Raw genomic sequence first — 22,550 nt, forward strand, 5'->3', positions numbered from 1 at the left:
CCCGCTCTCTTCCTTGCTCTAACCCTTAGCTTTAAAAGTCACTTTCTTTTTCCCTTTTCAGGATGGCCACCAAGAAGGGTAAAGAGAAAGCTACTCCCAAATCACCGGCAAGGAAAGGAACAAAAAGAGCCCCAGTTGAAGCAACCCGTCCACTTATATATCTCAGCATGCACCGAGGACGGTGCAATCTTTAAGTGTGGGGAGGTCGATACCGATCTCCATGGGTTAGTTACTCTTCTATCTCAACACCAATATTTTATTTTCTTTGTTTGTTCATCATTGCATTTGCATTTGCATGTTTGACTGCATATTTATTTGATTTTGCGCATATTTTACCACTTGGTTAAGGTAATATTTTCTTTTTCAAGAAATTTTTATAGTATTTCACTAATTTAAATTGAAAATTTTTTTGATAAATTTGTTTGAAGTTGTATTTGGAACATGGTTTTTGAGCCAAAGAACACACAACCTGTGAGATTTTGAGCTTATTTACATGGTTACATTATTTAACCATAAATATTATTTTTGTGTGTTTTCTTCTCTATGATTGCAATCTTTGCTTTGTTCCATTCTATATGTCCATTATTTAGTGTATTTACATGCTTGCATATGATTGAGGCCATTACTTGTTATTAGCTCACTTATCCCAAATAAGCCTACCTTTTACATCACCCTTGTTAGCCACCTTTAGCCTTTTTATCCCCATTTACTCTGTTCTATAACCACATCACTAGCCTTAAGCGGAAAATAATTAAATATCCCAATTAAATCTTTGGTTAGCTTAAGATAGAGATTGTGTATCAACTAAGTGTGGGGAAACTGTGGGAACATGGGTTAATAAGAGAATGTATCATGTTTCTAATTTATTTGAATATTGGGAATTTGGGAACCTACTCATGAAAAATCAAAATAAAAAAAATAATGGAGAATCCATGTGCATTGATAAGTTATGTTTGCTTTTATGATTCAAAAAAAAAAAGAAAAGAAAGAGAGAAAAAGAGAAAAAGAAAAAAAAAATATATATATATATATAATATAATATAAATAAATAAATAAATAAGGGGACAAAATTACCCCAATGCTAAGTTAATGGAAATATCAATGCACATGTGACAAAAGTAAAGAAATAAAAAAATTTTGGTACATGAGTATGGAAATTATACAAAAGTGGGAATTATGGGTAGCTAGGCATGAATTTAAAAGTATATAGAGTATATGTATATTAGATGAGAGCTTAGGTTAATTAAAGATTCATATTATAGCTCACTTGGCCATACATATATCCTTACCTTTACCTCAGCCCCATTACAACCTTGAAAAGACCTCATGATGTTTGCATTGGTACATTAAATATTTGTTGATTGGTTAGATGAAGAACACGGTTTGGAAAGCATGACTAGAGAAGAGTAGAGTGAATAACCCTATACACTTGAGAAATTAGAGTGATATACACTACCAGTGAGGATTCAATGCTTGATTCTATGTTCCCTGCTTTCATGAGCTGTCTTCTTACAAGTTTACTTGTCTTTATTTTATATGATTTGAATTAGTGGAATTTGAATTATTTTTGTCTTGGAGAACTTATTTACTTTTAACCAAGTAGGTAGAAACATTTTTGCATTTAGTTGCATTCATAGGTTGCATTTCATACATTCTACCATTCCTCTTCACCCCTTTATTGTTTCTCTTGAGCTTAGCATGAGGACATGTTAATGTTTAAGTGTGGGGAGGTTGATAAACCACTATTTTATGGTTTATCTTATGCTCAATTGAGTGGATTTTATCAACTCTTTACCCACTTATTCATACTATTTGCATGGTTTTACATTTGCCTTCCTAATTATGTGCTTTGATTGAAAACATGCTTCTTTGGACTTATAATTTCTAATATTAATCCTCTCTTATCACCATTAGATGCCTTGATATGTGTGTTAAGTGCTTTTAGAGATTACAGGACAGGAATGGCTCAGAGGATGGAAAGGAAGCATGCAAAAGTGGAAGGAATACAAGAAGTTGAAGGAACTGCAAAGCTGTCAGCCTGACCCTCTCGCACTCAAACGGCTGTAACTTTAGCTACAGAGGTCCAAACGATGCAGTTCTAGTTGCGTTGGAAAGCTAACGTCCGGGGCTTCGATTTGGTATATAATATGCCATAGTTGCCCTGAAGCTAGGCCATACGACCGCGTGCTCCATGCGGCCGCGTCGCAGTGACGAAAAACCAGCATGGCAGATTTCTCCTCCAGCGATTTTTGGGCTGTTTCCGACCCAATTTGTGGCCCAGAAAACACAGATTAGAGGCTATAAAGTGGGAGAATGCATCCATTCAAAGGGAAGCTTTCATATTCACAATTTTAGGAGTAGATGTAGTTTTTAGAGAGAGAGGTTCTCTTCTCTCTCTTAGGATTAGGATTTAGGATTTCTCTTAGTTTTAGGAGTGGCTCTCAATCCCAGGTTCTTTATTTTTATTTATTTTCCCAATTCAATTTATGAACATCTATGCCAGATTTAATTTCTTTTGTTAATGCAATTTGAGGTATTTTCAGATTTAATTTTGCTTTGCTTTATTTATATTGATGCTTTTTAATTTAGATATTTTCTTCCTTTTGGCTTTGGTTAAGTAATTGGTAACGCTTGAGCTGTCAATAAAGCAATGATTGAAATTGGGAGTTGCTCTAATAACTCTAGTCTTTCCATCGGAATTGACTAGGACCTGAGGATTAAGCTAATTAATCCACTTGATCTACCTTCATAGTTAGAGGTTAACAAAGTGAGATTAAAATCCAAATTTCATCATAATTGATAAGGATAGGATCTCCAGTTCTAATACCTTGCCAAGAGTTTATTTTATTATTATTATTTTATTTTTCTTATCATTCAACATACTGCTTCCCTACTTTCTAAAACCCCTACCTTACAAGACTCATAACCAATAATAAGAACATACCTCCCTGCAATTCCTTGAGAAGACGACCCGAGGTTTGAATACTTCGGTTATCAATTTATTTAGGGGTTTGTTACTTGTGACAACCAAAACGTTTGCAAGAAAGGTTGATTGCTTGGTTTAGTAACTATACTTGCAACGAGTATTTACTATAACTTCTAAACCATCGATCTTCAGTTCTTCAGTACTACACTCAACCCACAGCAACTGTATCTAACTAGGATACACTGAGAAGAGAATTCTTGGAAAAATTCTTTCCAGCTGAAGTTACTGATAAACTGAGGAAAGACATTTCCATGATTGTTCAGGACGAATCTAAGACTCTCTATGAATACTGGGAGCGCTTTAATAATCTTCTGGAAGCTTGCCCCCACCATATGATTGACAAGAAAGTGTTACTCGGTTATGTCACACAGGGCATGAGGCCCCAAGATAAGACCACATTAGAAAGTGCTAGCAATGGGTCTGTGAAAAAGTACAAGACCACTGATGAGGCATGGCAATTGATCAGCGACTTAGCTAAATCTACTCGGAATCACAGGCAGAAACAAGGCCGTTCAAAAGCCGTTACAGAAGTATCCTCTAGCAGAGAGACTGCTGCTTTAACTCAGAGTATCTGTGAAATGACCAACTTGCTGAAGCAAATGCAATTGAATCAACAACAAGTTCAGCAAGCTCAACCTTCTACACCACAGCAAAACCAACAGTTAGTCCCACAGAGAGTTTGCGGAATCTGTGATAATTATAGCCACTATACTGATAAATGTTCGCAGCTCCAGCAGGAAGACAACACCCTGGCAGCCACTCATAACTTCTATGACCACCCCAACCAAGGGTCCAATCAAAGTGGCAATTACAACCATGGATGGCAGGACAATTCTAACCAGAATTGGAGGGACAACAACAACAGAGGAGGCAGAGACAATCAGGGAAATCAGAGGTGGAATAATAACAACAACAGGCAACAGAACCACTACCAGCCTTACAGAGCACCTCACCTGAGGCAATCCCAAGGACCACAGAATACCCAACAGCAGACCTCTAAAATTACCTATCCTTCTTCATCTGCTAATGATGACTTATTACAATCTATTGATCGGAGACAGCAGACCATGGAAAATAACATTAATGCCACTCTAAATGGTCTGAATGCTACTTTGCAAGATCTTGTCGCACAGATTGGATCAATGAATAACTCCAATAACCAGCCTTGGAGCTCCAGTGGAATTCTCTCTCAACCATTACCCAATCCCAAGGGTGGCATTAATGCCATCACCCTAAGGTCCAGAACCACACTGCAGGAGAGGAACCAGGAGGAGCCAAGCCCACCAGAACACACCTCAACTGAAGAGGTAGTGGAAATAGAATATGTTGAAGAGGAAGAAGACATACAGGACATAGCTGAAAAAGAAGAAGTTCAACCACAGGAGGAAGCATCAAAAGGCGTAGACACTGCAGAAGACACCACTCCTATTCCATTTCCACAACTTGCAAGGAAGCCCAGGAAGCAGCTGGAACCTGATCCAAAAATGGTAGAGATATTCAAAAAGGTTGAGGTAACTGTTCCTCTATTTGATGTTATACAACAGGTACCTAAATATGCAAAGTTTCTAAAAGATTTATGTATACATAAAGACAAAATTAATGAATTAGAAACTATTCCTTTAGGTAGTTCTATATCTGCTTTAATGGGTGGTTTACCTAAAAAATGTAGTGACCCAGGTCCTTGTATGGTTAATTGTACTATTGGTGGTGTGATAATTTCTGACTGCATGTGTGATTTAGGAGCATCTGTGAGTGAAATGCCTTTTTCTATATATGATATTTTGAGGCTCCCTCCCTTAAAATGGTCGGCAGCTCGTTTTGTGTTAGCAGATAAAAGCATTATTACAGTGGTTGGAGTTGCTGAAGATGTATTAGTGGGCATTAATGGACTCACATTCCCCACTGATTTTTATATTCTGGAGATGCCCCCAAATGACTCAGAGAAGTTGTCATCAATCCTACTTGGAAAACCTTTCCTGAAGACATCAAAGTTCAAATTGGATGCTTTTTCAGGAACATACTCTTTTGAAATAGATGGTCGAGTGGTAAGCTTCAATCTGAATAGAGTTCTGAAGTACCCTCCAGAAGATCATTCTATCTTCCAGTGTGATATCATTGACGAAACCGTAGCTGAAGTTCACCAGGAGGAGTTAGAAGAGAAGCACACAGGACAAGGTCTGAGTGTGGGGACACTCTTGAACAACAATGATGGCACTTTGCCATTTTCACCAGCTTCAGACAATCCAGAGCCTGACCATGAGCAGAAGTTAGAGTTGAAACCCCTTCCTCCACACCTCAAATATGCTTACCTTGAGGACAAGCAAAACTGTCCAGTTATCATTGCAAGGGAACTCACTTCTCAACAAGAAGAGCAGTTACTTAGTGTGCTGAGGAGGCACAAGAAGGCAATTGGTTGAAGTTTGGCAGACATAGTAGGCATCAACTCTCAAGTCTGTGAGCACAGAATATTTTTAGAAGAGGGAGCAAGACCTGTCCGTCAACCCTAGAGAAGACTGAACCCCACTATCCTAGAGGTTGTCAAGAAGGAAGTGACCAGACTACTGGAGGCAGATATCATCTATCCCATCTCAGACAGTGAATGGGTGAGCCCAGTACAAGTGGTGCCCAAGAAGTCTGGAGTCACTACAGTAAAGAATGAGCATGGAGAGTGATAAACCACTATTTTATGGTTTATATTATGTTTAATTGTGTGGTTATATCATGATCCTTACCCACTTATTCATTAATTTAGCATGCATTTATATTTCCTTCCTGAAATTATTACATGATTGAAAAATGCTTCCTAGGGACTTTTAATTATGCATTTTAATCCTCATTTATTCCATTCGATACCGTGATCTGTGTGTTAAGCGTTTCAGGCTTTATAGGGCATAAATGAGTTGGAGATTGGAAAGAAGCTAGCAAAAATGGAAGGAAGACAAGAAATTGAGGAGATAACCAGCGAGAAGTGACGCGGCTGCATGGCTCACGCGACCGCACGGAGGAGGAGAAATTGCAGTGACGCAGCCGCATGGCTCGCGCGACCGCGCGGAATGGAAAAGCACAAACGACGCAGAGGCATGGACGATGAGCCCGCCTGGTGAAGCGAAACGCGAATGATGCGTCCGCATGAGCGACGCGATCGCGTGGCATGCACGATCTGCATAATTTGCAAAATTGCTGGGGGCAATTTTGGACCCTATTTTGACCTAATTTTCGGCCCAGAACAGCAGACTAGAGCCAGAGAACATGCAGAAACCAAAGACAACATTTATTCTACACAGTTTTAGTTTTAGATCTAGTTTTCACTCCTCCTCTAGGTTTTTCTTTTCTACACATTCATAGTTCTTAGGATTTTAATTTTCTCTTGCTTTTGCATTGGAATATTGAGAAGAGTTATTACCTCATCAAGACTTCGTCATTCTAGTTCGTTTTCTTTACTTGGTTTACTCTTCTATGTTCTTTGCTTTGTTTAATTTTACCATTGGAATATTTTTAGGATTATTTAATACAAGGATCACTTTTATTTTTAATTGACTATTTTGATTTTTATTTACAATGTCTTTCTTTAATTTCTTTTCATATGCTATGAATTTTACATTCACAATGAGCGAGTAGTTCCCTAACTTGATGGGGAGTTAATTGAAAGGAACCCTTGAGTTGGAAGGTTCAAGAGAAAGATTGTAATTGGGTTATTATTGGTTTGCTCTCTAGTTCCTGACACCAATCCTCCCAAGAGTGGATTGGGACTTGTGGATAGAACAGCATTCCAACTTGCTTGATCTTCCCCTACTTAGTAAGGGATAACTAAACGAAATAACTCTCAATTGTCAATTAATCTTGAGAGTATTCCATCAAGAATAGGGCTTTCGTGTAATCAACTCCTAGTCAAGGCTTTTATTTACATTATTCAAATTCACCAATTTAATTTCCTGTTTACTCAACTCAAACCTTTTTGAAAACATCTGATTAATAAAATAGCACACTTTTCTGCAACTCGTTGGGAGACGACCTGGGACTCATACTCCCAGTATTTTAATTTCAATTTTCTGTGACACCTTTTTAAATTGATAGGCAGATTTCTGGCGAGTTAAGAACTATACTTGCAATGCATATAAATTAACAATTTTTAATTCGCCAATTTCTGCCCACATCAAATTTTGGCGCCGTTGCTGGGGAGTTGCAATATAGTGCTAAAGTTATTAATTAGAATTTATTTATTTGCATTTTATTTTATTTTACTAGAGCTGCATGTTTCTTTTGTCAAATAACGCGTTCACTTCCTGATCCAAGCTTGCCAATATTCGATCCTGAAATTGAAAGGACTATTTCACGAATAAGGCGAGCTCGGTGTCGGTTAGTGCTCTCTGAGGGCGGATTTGAAACACCATTTGAGGAAGAAACCAGCCCCCGTTCTACTGATTCGGTTAATTTACGTACAGGTAACATGGCGGCAGCCAGAAGAGTTACTATCCAGGAGGAAGGAGCCCCTGATTTTACAATGCAACCATTTCAAGCGTATCACCCAGCAGTGGCTACAGATTTTAAAATAAAGACCGCACTTTTCAATTTGATGCCCAAGTTTCATGGCTTACCTGCTCAAGAGCCTATCAAGCACCTGAGAGATTTCCAAGCAGCCTGTTCTACTGTCAGGCGTGATGGTGCAGATGAAACTTCAATTTTGTTGAAAGCTTTCCCGTTTTCTCTTGAGGGAAAAGCAAGAGAGTGGTACTACACTCAACCCCTAGCAAATGTATCCAATTGGGATACATTCAGAAAAGAATTTTTGAAAAAATTCTTCCCATCTGAAGTTACTGATAAACTGAGGAAAGACATTTCCACGATTGTTCAAGATGACAACAAGACTCTCTTTGAATACTGGGAGCGCTTCAATAATCTTCTAGAAGTATGCCCCCACCACAGGATTGACAAGATGGTGTTACTCAGCTATATCACACAGGGTATGAGGCCCCAAGATAAGACCACATTGGAAAGTGCTAGCAATGGGTCTATGAAGAAGTACAAGACCACTGATGAGGCATGGCAATTGATCAGTGAGTTAGCTGAATCTACTAGGAACCACAGGCAAAAACAAGGCTGTTCAAAAGCCGTTGCAGAAGTATCCTCTAGCAGAGAGACTACTGCTCTAGCTCAGAGTATCTGTGAAATGACCAACTTGCTTAAGCAAATGCAATTGAATCAACAACAAGTTCAGCAAGCTCAACCTTCTCCAGCACAGCAAAGCCAACAGCTAGTCCCACAGAGAGTCTGTGGAATTTGTGCTGATTATAGCCATTATACTGATGAATGCCCGCAACTCCAGCAGGAAGACAACATGGTGGCATCCACTCATAACTTCTATGACCACCCCAACCAGGGGTACAATCAAGGTGGAAATCATAACCATGGATGGCAGGACACTTCTAACCAGAATTGGAGGGACAACAATAACAGAAGAGGCAGAGATAATCAGGGAAATCAGAGGTGGAATAATAACAACAACAGGCAGCAGAACCAATCTTACAGAGCACCTCACCTGAGGCAATCCTAAGGACCACAGAATATCCAACAGCAGACCTCTCAATTTACTCACCCTTCTTCATCTCCTAATGAAGAGTTACTACAATTCTTTGAGCAAAGACAACAGACCATGGAAAATAACATTATGAACAATAATAATGCCAGTCTGAATAGTCTGACCTCTACTTTGCAAGCTCTTGTCTCACAGGTTGGATCAATGCAAAATTTCAATAACCAACCTTCAAGTTCCACTGGAATTCCCTCTCAACCATTACCCAATCCAAAAGGAGGCATTAATGTCGTCACCCTAAGGTCCGGAACCACACTGCAGGAGAGGAATCAAGAGGAGCCAAGCCCACCAGAACACACCTCAGCTGAAGAGGCAGTAGAAATAGAAGATGTTGAAGAGGATGAGGACATACAGGACATAACTGAAAAAGAAGAAGCCCAACCACAGGAGGAAGCACCAAAAGGTGGAGACACTAGAGAAAACACCACTTTTATTCCATTTCCACAACTTGCAAGGAAGCCCAGGAAGCAGCTGGAACCCGATCCCAAAATGGTAGAAATATTCAAAAAGGTTGAGGTAACTGTTCCTCTTTTTGATGTTATTCAACATGTACCTAAATATACAAAGTTTCTAAAAGACTTATGTATACATAAGGACAAAATTAATGAATTAGAAACTATTCCTTTAGGTAGTTCCATATCTGCTTTAATGGGAGGATTACCTGAAAAGTGTAGTGACCCAGGTCCTTGTATAGTTAGTTGTACTATTGGTGGAGTAGTAATTTATGATTGCATGTGTGATTTAGGAGCATGTGTTAGTATAATGTCTTTGTCTATATATGATATTTTGAGGCTCCCTCCCTTAAAAAGGTCGGCAGCTCATTTTGTGTAGCAGATAAAAGCATTATTACAGTGGCTGGAGTTGCTGAAGATGTTTTAGTGAACATTAAAGGGCTTACATTTCCCATTGATTTTTATATCTTGGAGATGCCCCATAATGACTCAAATAAGCCATCATCAATCCTACTTGGAAGGCCATTCATGAAGACATCAAAATTTAAATTGGATGCTTTTTCAGGAACATACTCTTTTGAAATAGATGGCCGAATAGTAATCTTCAATCTGAATGGAGTCATAAACAACCCTCCAGAAGATCATTCTATCTTCTAGTGTGATGTCATAGATGAAACTGTAGCTGGAGTTCACAAGGAAGAATTAGAAGAGAGGCATATTGGACAAGGTCCAAGTGTGGGGACCCTCTTGACTGACAATGAGGGCACTTCGGCACTTTCACAAGCTCCAGACAATCCGAAGCCTGCCCATGATCAGAAGTTAGAGTTGAAACCCCTTCCTCCACATCTCAAATATGCTTATCTTGAAGATGAGCAGAAGTTTCCAGTCATCATTGCAAGGGAACTCACTTCTCAACTAGAAGAGCAGTTACTTGATGTACTGAGGAGGCATAAGAAGGCAATTGGGTGGAGTTTGGCAGACATAGTAGGCATCAACCCTCAAGTATGTGAGCACAGAATATTTTTAGAAGAGGGAGCAAAACCTGTCCATCAACCCCAAAGAAGATTGAATCCCACTATCTTGGAAGTTGTCAAAAAGAAAGTGACCAGACTATTGGAAGCAGGTATCATCTATCCCATTTCAGATAGTGAATGGGTTAGCCCAGTACAAGTGGTGCCCAAGAAGTCTAGAATCACTACAGTGAAGAATGAGCATGGAGAGCTCATAGCAACTAGAGTTCAGAACGCTTGGAGAGTCTGCATTGATTACAGGCGTCTCAACCAAGCCACCCGTAAGGATCACTACCCACTTCCATTCATCGATCAAATGCTGGATCGCCTATCAGGTAAATCACATTATTGTTTTTTAGATGGTTACACAGGTTATTTCCAGATTCATATAGCTCCTGAGGATCAAGAAAAGACCACTTTTACATGTCCTTTTGGGACTTATGCTTACAAGAGAATGCCCTTTGGCTTGAGCAATGCACCAGCTACTTTCCAAAGGTGTATGATGAGTCTTTTCTCTGATCTTATTGAGGACTGTATGGAGGTTTTTATGGATGATTTTAGCGTTTATGGTGATTCTTTTAGCCTTTGCTTAGATGGATTATCTAGAGTATTAGATAGATGTGTTCATACAAATCTTGTATTGAATTTTGAAAAATGTCATTTTATGGTAAAACAAGGGATTGTATTAGGACATGTGGTATCTAATAATGGCATTTCTGTAGACCCAGCAAAGGTGAATGTTATTTCTAGTTTACCTTACCCCTCCTCTGTGAGGGAAGTCCGTTCGTTCCTTGGCCATGCAGGTTTTTACAGGAGATTTATTAAGGACTTTAGTAAGGTAGCACTTCCCTTATCCAGATTACTGCAGAAGGATATTGAGTTCGAGTTCAGTGAGGATTGCAAACAAGCGTTTGATAAGCTGAAAACCGCACTAACTCAAGCTCCAATTGTAAGAGGACCAGACTGGAGCCAACCATTTGAAATTATGCGTGATGCTTCCAACCATGCAGTAGGAGCGGCACTGGCTCAGTGTGAAGGTAAGGATTCTTTTGTTATTGCTCATGCGTCTAAGACTTTAGATGCCGCTCAGTCTAATTATACTACTACTGAGAAAGATCTTCTTGCTATTGTTTTCGCTCTGGATAAATTCCGAGCCTATCTACTTGGTACGAAGGTAGTAGTGTACTCAGACCACATAGCTCTAAAGTATCTGTTAGCTAAAAAGGAGTCCAAACCAAAGCTTATACGTTGGATACTGCTATTACAAGAATTTGATTTAGAAATTAAAGATAGGAGTGGTAACCAAAATTTAGTGGCGGACCACCTTAGTCGCCTTGAGCACATTACAGATGACCCTACTCCTATAGCTGATAATTTCCCATTTGATAACCTACAAGCAGTATCTGAGATAGTCCCTTGGTATGCGCCTGTAGCTAATTATCTAGTTAGCCGCACCTTTCCTCCAAACTTTTCTAAGCATCAAAGGGACAAGCTGAAAAGCGAGTCTAAATATTATATATGGGATGACCCATATTTATGGAGATGTGGCGCTGACCAAGTAATTAGACGATGTGTGTCTCAATCAGAATTCCAGTCCATTTTAGAGGCCTGTCACTCATCTGAGAGTGGAGGGCATTTTGGCCCTCAACGAACAGCTAGAAAGATCTTAGACTGTGGATTCTGGTGGCCTACTCTTTTTAGAGATGCTGCTGAGTTTTGTAAATCCTGTCTCTCATGCCAAAAAATTGGTAATATATCCAGAAGGGATGAGATGCCTTAACAATATATGCTTTTCTGTGAAATTTTTGATGTTTTGGGCATTGACTTCATGGGTCCATTTCCAAATTCTAATGGTTTTTTTTATATATTGTTAGCTGTAGATTATGTTTCTAAATGGGTGGAAGCAATTTCTACCCGCAATGATGATGCTAACACTGTTGTTTCCTTTGTGAGAAACCACATTATTTGTCGCTTTGGATCACGACGAGTAATCGTGAGCGATCAAGGCACCCATTTTTGTAACAGGAGACTAACAGGATTAATAAAGAGGCATGGGATAATTCATAAGGTTGCAACAGCATACCATCCTCAGACCAATGGGCATGCCAAGGTGTCAAACAGAGAAATAAAGCGTATCTTGCAGAAGATAGTCAAACCTCATAGAAAAGACTGGAGCACCAGGCTACAAGATGCACTATGGGCATACAGAACAGCATACAAAACACCCATTGGGATGAGTCCTTTTTGCTTAGTTTATGGAAAAGCTTGTCATCTCCCTGTTGAAATAGAGCACAAAGCCTTTTGGGCAGTCAAGGAGTGCAACATGGGAATGGAAAAAGCCGGAGTTGAAAGGAAGTTGCAACTGCAAGAACTGGAGAGCCTTCGCCTAGAAGCTTATGAGAACTCAAGACTATACAAGGAGAAGATGAAGGCTGTACATGATCAGCGTATCAAGAGGAAAGAGTTACAACCTGGGGACTCAGTCCTCCTTTACAAATCTCGACTGAGGCTTATGCCAGGCAAGTTGAGATCAAGATGGGAAGGTCCATACAGAGTAGAGAAGGCCGAACCGTACGGAGTTTATCACCTTAGCCATCCTTCGAGCTCTGAGTTTATCAAAGTTAATGGACAGTGTTTAAAGCTGTACCATGGCAAAAAATGGAAGAAAGACAAGGAACTCGAAATCTTCCTCTTGGAAGATCCCCACATAGCCGAACACTAAGCTAGTGGAGTGTCCAACTTATGGACATTAAAGCAAAGTGCTAGGTGGGAGACAACCCACCATGGTATGATCGTTCTTTTCTCTATTTTTAGTTTTCTTACTCAATAACTCTTCTCTTTATTAGTATATTTCGTGTATCTGCATTTACATACTTTTATTTAAAAAAAAATGCCTCGCGACGCGATCGCATCAGCGACGCGTCCGCGTCGAAAGGAGAAGGGTGAAAAATAAAAAATGAACAGAGAGTCACGCGAGAGCGTGGCTGGAGGCGTGCCAATGGCACAAATCGTCCCACGCAATCACGTTGCTGATGCGACCACCTCATACGGGAATAATGGCCTACCACGCGACCGCGTGCCCCACGCGACCGCGTGCCCCACGCGACCGCGTGCCCCACACGGCCGCGTGACCAGGATTTCGGCGTAATAATGGTGCACAGCTGAAAGTTGTGCTAGAGTGGTGCTGGACTGGTGCTGGACGCGCAATCCCCCTCACGCGACCGCGTGCCCCACGCGGCTGCGTCGTACTCCAAAAACTGCCCACTCCCACGATCGCATGTCCCATGCAATCGCGTCACCTAAAATTTGGCATTTAATGATTTTGAACAGAGAGTTATGCGAGTGCGAGGCAAACCTCGCGCCACTGGCACAAACCGGGTCACGCGACCGCGTGACCGACGTGACCACGTCAATCACCTTAAGGGCAAGTCGCGCGACCGCGTGCCCCATGCAATCGCGTCGCTTGCGGTGCACAGTTTTCCTAATTTTGCCAAATATCATATCTTTTTCTCCCCAAATCCTATTTTCTTTTTTCCCTCCTTATTTCTTCCTTCTCCCTTCTTCCTTCTATCTCCCCTTTCACTCTCTCTCTCTCTCACCTCCATTAACAAGGTTTTATTTTCTTCCACCCTCTTTCCTTTTCCATCATTCTTCTTATTTTATATGTTATTTTATTTTCTTTTCTTTTTCTTTTCATTATTCATATTTTCCTTCTTCTTCTTTCCTTTTACTTGGTGTTAGAATTTTATTTGAGTCATTATTCCTCATTATATGCTTGTGGATTGTTGCAAATTATTTGGCAATTGATGACATGTCACCATGTCATGTTTTTCTATGCTTTTTCATACAAGAAATTTATGATTAGTGCTTAAATATTGCATTCTTTGGTGCTTAAATGGTATATTTCTTTGATCTTTTGATTTGATAAACTTTGTAGGAAATAAGAAGAAAAAGAAGCAAAAAGAGCACAAAATAAGCTAAGAAGAAGAAAAGAGGAATTTTGGGCACACTTTGAAGTTGGAGCACACTTTGGAGGCTTAGGCCACGCTTCTGAAAGCGTGACCCATGACCAAATCAAGGAAGAGAAGCGTGGCCCAAAGGAAGAAAAGCGTGGCTCAAAACAAAGAGCAAGAGAGGACACAAAAAGCTTGAGCTAAAGTTTGCCTCAAACTTTAGCTCAAACTTTTGGAGGAGCTTTTCCTTTTAGTTTTCATAGAGAGTTTTCGGAGAGCTTTTGGTGTGGAGTGAATTTTAATTTCTAAGTCTCGGGGAAGGAGAATTGAATTCCCTTCCTCTTAGTTTTTTTGCTTTCAATTTCAATTACAATTGTCTTGGATCTTGGGTTGGAGAATTGAAGGAATTCTGTTTCAATCTCATCCTGCGACCTCTCTGTTTCTTTACTGCACAATTGAATTTAAATTTTTGTTAATTGCTTCTTCATCTACTTTCTCTGCAATTTACATTTCCTTCGCAATTGTTCTTGTTGGATCTAGGAAGGCATTGAGATCTAGACTTGGTTATCTAGTCTCTTGGGTCCTGAGATCTGAATTATCATTTTACATTCTCTGTTTACTGCTTTCAAGCTCATTTACATTTCTGTTTCAAGATCTGATTCAATCCAATTCATCTTCCACTCTTATGTTTGTTGAATTTTACTTTGTCTTGTTTAATTTCTGCAAATCCAATTCCCAATTCCCTTTACAATTCAAGCCATTTAAATTTCTTGCACTTTAAGATTCTGCAATTTACATTTCTTGCGTTCTAAGTTTCTGCCATTTAATTTCTTGTTCTTTAAGATTCAGCACTTTAAATTTCAGTTCTCTTTAATTTCATGCAATTTACCCATTCCCTTTACTTTCTATGCAATTTAAATTCTGCAAATCACAAATCTCTCAACCAAATCTTGATTCGCTTGACTAAATCAACCACTAAACTAAAATTTCTCAATCCTTCAATCCCTGTGGGATCGACCTCACTCCCGTGAGTTTTTATTACTTGATGCGACCCGGTGCATTTGCCGGTGAATTTTGTGTCGGATCATTTTCCGCACATCAAGTTTTTGGCACCGTTGCCGGGGATTGATTTAGATCAACAATGATTAAGTGGGTGAGAAGTCTAGATCAAGCATTTTCTTTATTTTTCTTTTCTGTTTTAGATTGAAACCAAGGTGTTTGAGTTTTTGCCTCACTAAGAAATTCTCATCTCTGATATGAGTAATTTCAATTTTCATTGATGTTTGCAAAATACAAATGGAGTTCAACTCATCATTTGGTCAAACAAAATTTTATGGGATATCACCCACCATCACCAATCTCTAATGGTGGTTGGGAATATCACCAAGAAACTTCAAATTCTGGGCATTCCAATTCATGGAGCTATGCTTCAGAACCACAAGATGAGAAAGAAAATTATATGGGATATTTCCCTCCATCACAAAATGATGCAAGTCATGATTCTAATGGTGGCTGGGGGGAGCAAAACCAGAAAACATTTGAGAATCCATATTTCACTTATCAAGAGCCATCTTCACTTGAACGTACCTCCAATTCACTTATGCAAAATTGTCCAACCTCACCTTCCAGTTTTTCATCTGAAAATTTTTCATCACTGGACTTTGGCTCCACAAAAAATTCTTGCCAAAGCTCACCACCCACACAAATTTCAATGAACCAAGGCCTCTCAAAGCTTGAGATCATGTTTGAAAAATATGAGAGAGAAGCACAAATATCCTGGAAAAGGCAAGAAGCTCTCTCCAAAAATATGAATGGAGATTTAGAGAAAATAAGGAGGAGCTTAGAACCACTGAGCAAGAAAAATGAGGGCCAATTGATGGATATGAAGGAGAAAGTGGAAGAGCAAGATAAGGAGGCCACTGCATCAAGTGAACTTTCAATGAAGAATGAGGTGGTTGAACCTGAAACTGCACTTGAGATGACAAGAGCACATGGCAACTCACAACTCTCACAAACCTCCCTGGACCAAAACGCCTCAACACTTGAATCCATGATTGAAAGGTATGAAGAGGAGATGAAGAAAGCTTGGGAAGATCAACAAACCTCCTCAATGAAAAAGATATTAAGTCAAATGTTGGGTGCAAGGGAGGAAGTGGAAGAGCAAGAAAGTGAGAAAGACAACCAAAGAATTCCAAACTCAAGTGAAGCAGAGAAGTACATGAAGGAAAAATCCACAGAACCACCATTGCAAGAGACTCTTGATGAAGACAAAACTCTAACAATCACACAGCAACCAAGTCGTAAATTCAAGGAAGTGAAGGCAATTAACAAAAGCACCAAGAAGAGGATTGTGACCAAGATACCAAGGACAACATTCATGAGAAGGTCAACTGCAAACAATCCTCCCCCTGATCCAGCAAGCAAGATCAATCAAGCCAATTTCACAAGGAAGCTTGCTGAGGAGAGACCAAGACAGGGGGCAATAGCTGAATCTTCTCCTCCCTTGAGGTCATTCCTCTTAACAAACTGGAAGAAGAGGAAGAAAGTAAAGAACAGGTAGACAGTAAGTACATTTCTTCTCCTTGCTTTGTTTAAATTTCAATAAATTGGCATATGATCACATTCTAAGTTTGGTGTTGCCTTGCAACAAATTGTTTTCAATCCCGTTTGGATGATTGCATCAATTCTACATGAAGTGTCACGCTAAGATTCTAAGTTTGGTGTGCCACTTAATTTTCTATGCAATGAATCCAGCAACATCACTTGTCTGCATAATCATATTGCCTTTTACAGTGTTATTTTTCTTCTTAGTTGGATAATTTTTGTTTTCTCTTTGTTTCATTTATTTACTTGTTTTTAATGCTTTCCTTCATTAACTGTTTTTGTTAATACATCACCAAGACATCCTTATTCATAACAGACTCTTCATTTGGTGATTGTATTTAACATATAACAGTTTCTTTTGTTTAGTTTTATTTCAAATAAATTGACATGTGGTTGCATTCTAAGTTTGGTGTTGCTATGCAACAAAATTTGGTTCTAATCCTTACAAGATACTTGCATCAATTCTAAGTGAAAGTGTCACACTAAGTTTGGTGTGCCACTTATTCTTTATGCAAAGTATTATGCTCACCTTCTTAAGTTTGCAATCACAAGGTCTCTGTCTCCTGTGCCTTGATTACTATCTTCAATTTTGGTTGCTTAGAACACATGTACTACTAACTTTTCATTGTGTAAGACACTCATGATCCATCTTAGCCCCATAGCCATTGTTCTAGTTGTTGCTTGAGGATGAGCAAGCATTCTGAGTTTGGCAAGGGAAGGAGGAGAATGGGAGGAAAATGACAACAATAGAGAAGATGAACTACAAGGTTGTAAAGTTCCTTTTCCTCTCATTTGTTTCAAGCACTATAAACTGCATGATTGTCTTTACCTTTTCGGTTTACATGTGTGTATGAATAAAGCATAACTTGAATCTTGATTTGCAACATGGTGTTGTGTCATTATGATTACCAACTTGAGTTTTGTGAATTCAAAAACAACAAAGTATCATGATCATAAACAAACAAGGCATTAAAGAAGATTTTAGCATGTGCATAAAAGTATTGGAAAGCTAGTATGTTTAATTGTTGCTTAATTGCATTGGATTTTATTTAATTGAAGTTTTCATCTAGGACATTTTGTGAAATCTTTTGAAAATCATGAGAACCTTGAAGAAGCAAATACAATTAAAGTAAGAAAAGAAAAAGAGAAAGAATGAGAAAGCTGAAGGCTCTGAGTACCAATGGCAATTTATTTGTTAAGTACTTGTGGTGTTTATGTATCAAGCCAAATGCTTGAAAACAAAACACTTAGAAGTCAAGGTTAGGCTCAAAGTGCAAAAGCACTCCCTCAAAGCTCAAGGCTCTGAGCATCAATGATTAGAGAGTCAAGAAAAGAAAAGAAAAATGAGCTTAATGAAGTCCTCTAATCAAATGCTTGTGGTGCTTATGTATCAAGTGGTAATACTTGAAAACAAAGCATTTAGAAGTCGTAGCTTTGTTATCAACTCATGGGGCAAAGCACCCTAAAGGAGAAGCTACTAAGAAAAAATCAAAAGCTTGTTTCAAGGAAGAAATATAAGAGAAAGATTTCATAAATTGAGCTAGATAGAAACATCAATCATTTACATCTCTTTTGCGATTGTAGCTGATGCCAAGGCATCTTAGGCTAGTTTCACTAGTATTTTTCTGTTAGTTTTAGTGGTTTTATGCATTTTCTTGAGCTTAAAGTAACCAAGAATGGTTAAAAGAATAACAAAGCAATGAACCATCCAAACAATATGATTTTGATGCAAATTCCATGAGTTTTAGTTATATTACTTGAATGCTATGAATGGAAGATTTCTCATGAAATTTTGCAAGACTTTGATGCATTTGTTTGGATGATTTCAGGGAAGAAGAGGCTAAGCAAGGAAGCAACAAAATCAATAAAGGAAGCTTGAATATCACATGTGGAGTTTAAGTTCCAGTTTAAGCCTAAACTGGAGCTTAAACGCCAGAATCATGAAGGCTAAGAAATGCTGGAATTGAAGTTTAACCTCCAGTTTAACCTTAAACTGGAGGTTAAACGCCAGAATGAAAGTCTCACCAAAGAAGCATTCCACGTTTAACCTCCAGTTTAACCTTAAACTGGAGGTTAAACGCCAGAATGAGAATGCCACTCAGGAAGGAGTTCCACGTTTAACCTCCAGTTTAACCTTAAACTGGAGGTTAAACGCCAGAAATGGGAAGTGCACCAGGGAGCCATTTCCACGTTTAAGCTCCAGTTTGACCTTAAACTGGAGCTTAAATGTGTTCGACCAAGTTTTCTCCTCCAGGGTTGCTTTCTCCATTTCCACGTTTAAGCTCCAGTTTAACCTTAAACTGGAGCTTAAACGTGTTCGACACCTCCAGGGCTACCCTTCTAAGCTTCCACGTTTAACCTCCAGTTTAACCTTAAACTGGAGGTTAAACGTATTCGACCTCCAAGATGCCTCCTTCCATTTCTACGTTTAACCTCCAGTTTAACCTTAAACTGGAGGTTAAACGTGTTCGACCTCCAGGGCTGCCCTTCCTATCTCCACGTTTAAGCTTCAGTTTAACCTTAAACTGAAGCTTAAACGTGTTCGACTACATGACTCTCCAGGGCTGCCTTCTTCCATTTCCACGTTTAAGCTTCAGTTTAGCCTTAAACTGAAGCTTAAACGTGCTTCTACAAAAGGCCTCACTGGAAGTGTCTGGCGTTTAAGCTGCAGTTTAAGCTTAAACTGCAACTTAAACGCCACTCTTGGAAAAGGTTTCTGGGCCAAAAATAGTGCGGTTTAAGTTAGTCTTTGAGCACAAACATTAACTTAAACTTACTCTGGTATGAAACCCAATTGAATATCATGGTTTATGGGATTGGGCCTGAAGGATTGATGAGTTTGAAATCTCAATTTATTGAGTCATGTGTCATTATTTGATTATCACTAAGTTGGCTCAATGAATGTTACAGAATTTGGATCAACAGCCTCATCAAGATTATGGATCATAAACCCAAGGCAAAAGGAAAGCAGGGAGAGGCCTCAAAGCCCAAGAAACACAACAGAAGCTCAATATAGAAAGTGTATAAATAGGATAGAATTTAAGTTAGGAAAAACTTTTACCTTCACTTTTAGCTAGTTTTCATATCTTTGTAATTGAATTCAGAGCTATGACTCACTAAACCCCCTTTCATTGGGTTAGGGAGCTCTATTGTAATTCAATGAATCAATAATAGTTTATCTTCTTCTTCAATCTTTTCTCTTGAATTTTGTTAGAAAGCTTCTCGATCTAATTCCATTGGGTAGTTGTCTTGGGAAAGAAACTACCCATAATTGGAATCCTTCGGAACCTTGGGAAAGGAATGGAGGATTCACGCTAGAGAAGCTTTCTCACAGTGAATTGGATTGGGGTTTGGATGGATATTGTGACATGTAATCCTACCAAATTGTGGTTCATGAAACTGTGTGGTATAATCAGTGATCGAGCATCATCTCTTCTTATGAACATTTAAACCAAGGGATTGGGAATTTGTTCATTTTTAGAGAGAATTGGTGAGCCAAGGGATTGGGATCCAATCATATAAGATTGCCAAGCAAAATTCAATGAACGCATTGCTTGAGGAAGAGATAAACATGTTTTGATTCGGAGATCTCAATATCTCCTATAACCCAATGAATCCCCCAATTCTGATTTACATCTTCTCTTTACATTCTGCAACTCAATTCATGCAATCACCCCCATTCCCTTTTAATTTCAGCAATTTAGCTTCTCGCTCTTTAATTCATGCAATTTTACATTCCGCAATTCTCATCTAAATTTTGATTCCGCTCAACTAGAACATACTTCTAATCCGAATTGCTCACTCAACCAATCCTTGTGGGATTCGACCTCACTCTATTGTGAGTTTTTACTTGACGATAACCGGTGCACTTGCCGGAAGGAATTTTGCCGATCGTGCAATTTCCTAAATCGTAGCATAACAAGTTTATGCGCATCAAGTTTATGGCGCCGTTGCCGGGGATTGGTTTTCGATTGACAATTCTCCAATTGGAAGCTAACTAGATTGAGCAATTTCTCTTGCTTTGTTAATTCTGTTCAAGTTACTTGTTGAATTTTAATTTCTGCACTCGGTTACATGCTTTCTTTCTTTATGCCTTTAAATTCAAGCAACTAACTCACTGACTCACTAACTGTTTGAATTAATTCCTCAATTGCTCTAACCATACTCTTCCATTAACCAAGAGTATTTCACTTGTTTGTGCCTGTGCTGTGTTCTTGTATGACAGGTAGGAGAGGAGAGACATCAACTCCTCCATATACCGAACCAGAGAGGACCCTTCATAGACTGAGAAGGGAAGCAAGAGGGAAGAGAGTAGTGGGAGAAGAGGAATCTGAAGGAGAATCTGAGGACAATTTTGAGGAAGCTTTAGATCTCAACATGGATAGAGAAGTTCACAACCATGAGAGAGCTGATGGAAACAATGCCATTCCTGAGAGGAGGGTTCTTAGTTCATACATAAACCCAACCTCTGGGAATTGTGGTAGCAGCATCCAGAAACCACCCATTCAGGCCAACAATTTTGAACTCAAACCACAGCTAATATCACTTGTGGAGAATCATTGTTCATTTGGTGGAAGTGCTAATGAAGACCCAAACCAACATCTCACAAAATTCCTGAGAATTTGTGACACTGTGAAGTCCAATGGAGTCCAGGAAGATGCATATAAACTGCTTTTGTTCCCATTTTCACTTAGGGACAAGGCAGCTAAGTGGCTGGAATCATTCCCAAGGGGGAGTCTAACAACATGGGATGAGGTGGAAAGCAAGTTTCTGGCACGTTTCTACCCCCCACAAAAGGTCAATAGGCTTCGATCTGAGATTCAGACTTTTAGACAACAAGATGGTGAAACTCTCTACGAAGCATGGGAGAGGTTCAAGGATTTGACAAGGAAATGCCCACCAGACATGTTCCATGACTGGGTGCAATTGCACATTTTCTATGATGGACTTTCTTATGAATCAAGGAAGGCTGTAGACCATTCATCAGGAGGTTCATTGAACAGGAAAAAGACTGTGGAAGAAGCCATTGAAGTGATTGAGACAGTGGCTGAGAATGAGTACTACTATGCATCAGAGAGACACAACACTAAGGGAGTCATGGAGCTGAACCATGTTGATACAATTCTAGCCCAAAACAAGGTGTTTGCCAAGCAACTAGCAGAGCTCACCAGGAAATTAGAAACAAAGCAAGTGGCTGCAATACACACACAAGAGCAAGAGGAAGAAGGCACTGAAGGAGGTGATTGGGAAGAGGCCAATTATGTAGGAAATCAACAAAGGCAATCATATGATCCACATTCCAACACTTACAATCCAGGATGGAAAAACCACCCAAACTTTGGGTGGGGGAACCAACAAACCCAACCACAAAACCACAAACCTTACAACCATAACCAACATAACAATTCCACATACCAAAACTCCAACCAAAGATCATACCAAGCCACACAAAACACTTACTCCCAACCATCATATCATGGCCAAAATAATCAACCTACCCAACCTAATCCGAACCAACAATTTCAAGATCAATTAAACAGGATAGAAGGAATGCTGGCAAACATGGGTCAGGACATAAGTGAGTTGAAAAGCTTTAGGGATGATGTGAGATCTACCTTAAGGAACCATGGTGAAAAAATCAAGAGGATGGAGTCTCAAGTAGGAGAGCTATCTCAACAGGCCCCCAAGTCAACTGCAGTGTTCCCTAGTGACACAGAAAAGAATCCTAAAGGGGAACAAAAGGGAGTGAGATGGGAAGAATGCAAGGCCATCACCATATTGAAGGAAGTCTCAGAAGAAGAAGGAATCAGACCCTCAGAACAGGAGCCAGAAATCTTGAAGGAAGGTGTGGAAGAAGCTAAGCAGGAAAGTGAAACTGAGCAAACCAAGGAACTGCAAAAAGGCATGCTGGAAACATACCAACCAAAAGCACCATTTCCTCAGAGGTTAGGAGGA

At 39.4% G+C, this 22,550-nt stretch overlaps 1 non-coding gene across 1 annotated transcript; it reads right to left on the reverse strand.

The window, feature by feature from the left end:
• Nucleotides 1-21,398: 21,398 nt before the first annotated feature.
• On the reverse strand, nt 21,399-21,502 carry LOC112759854 (small nucleolar RNA R71). Its single transcript, XR_003180320.1, has one exon. It is a non-coding gene; the product is annotated as a small nucleolar RNA R71 (small nucleolar RNA).
• Nucleotides 21,503-22,550: the final 1,048 nt, after the last annotated feature.

This window comes from Arachis hypogaea, chromosome 16 (genome assembly GCF_003086295.3).
Source record: "Arachis hypogaea cultivar Tifrunner chromosome 16, arahy.Tifrunner.gnm2.J5K5, whole genome shotgun sequence".
In the NCBI taxonomy this organism is placed as follows: Eukaryota; Viridiplantae; Streptophyta; class Magnoliopsida; order Fabales; family Fabaceae; genus Arachis; species Arachis hypogaea.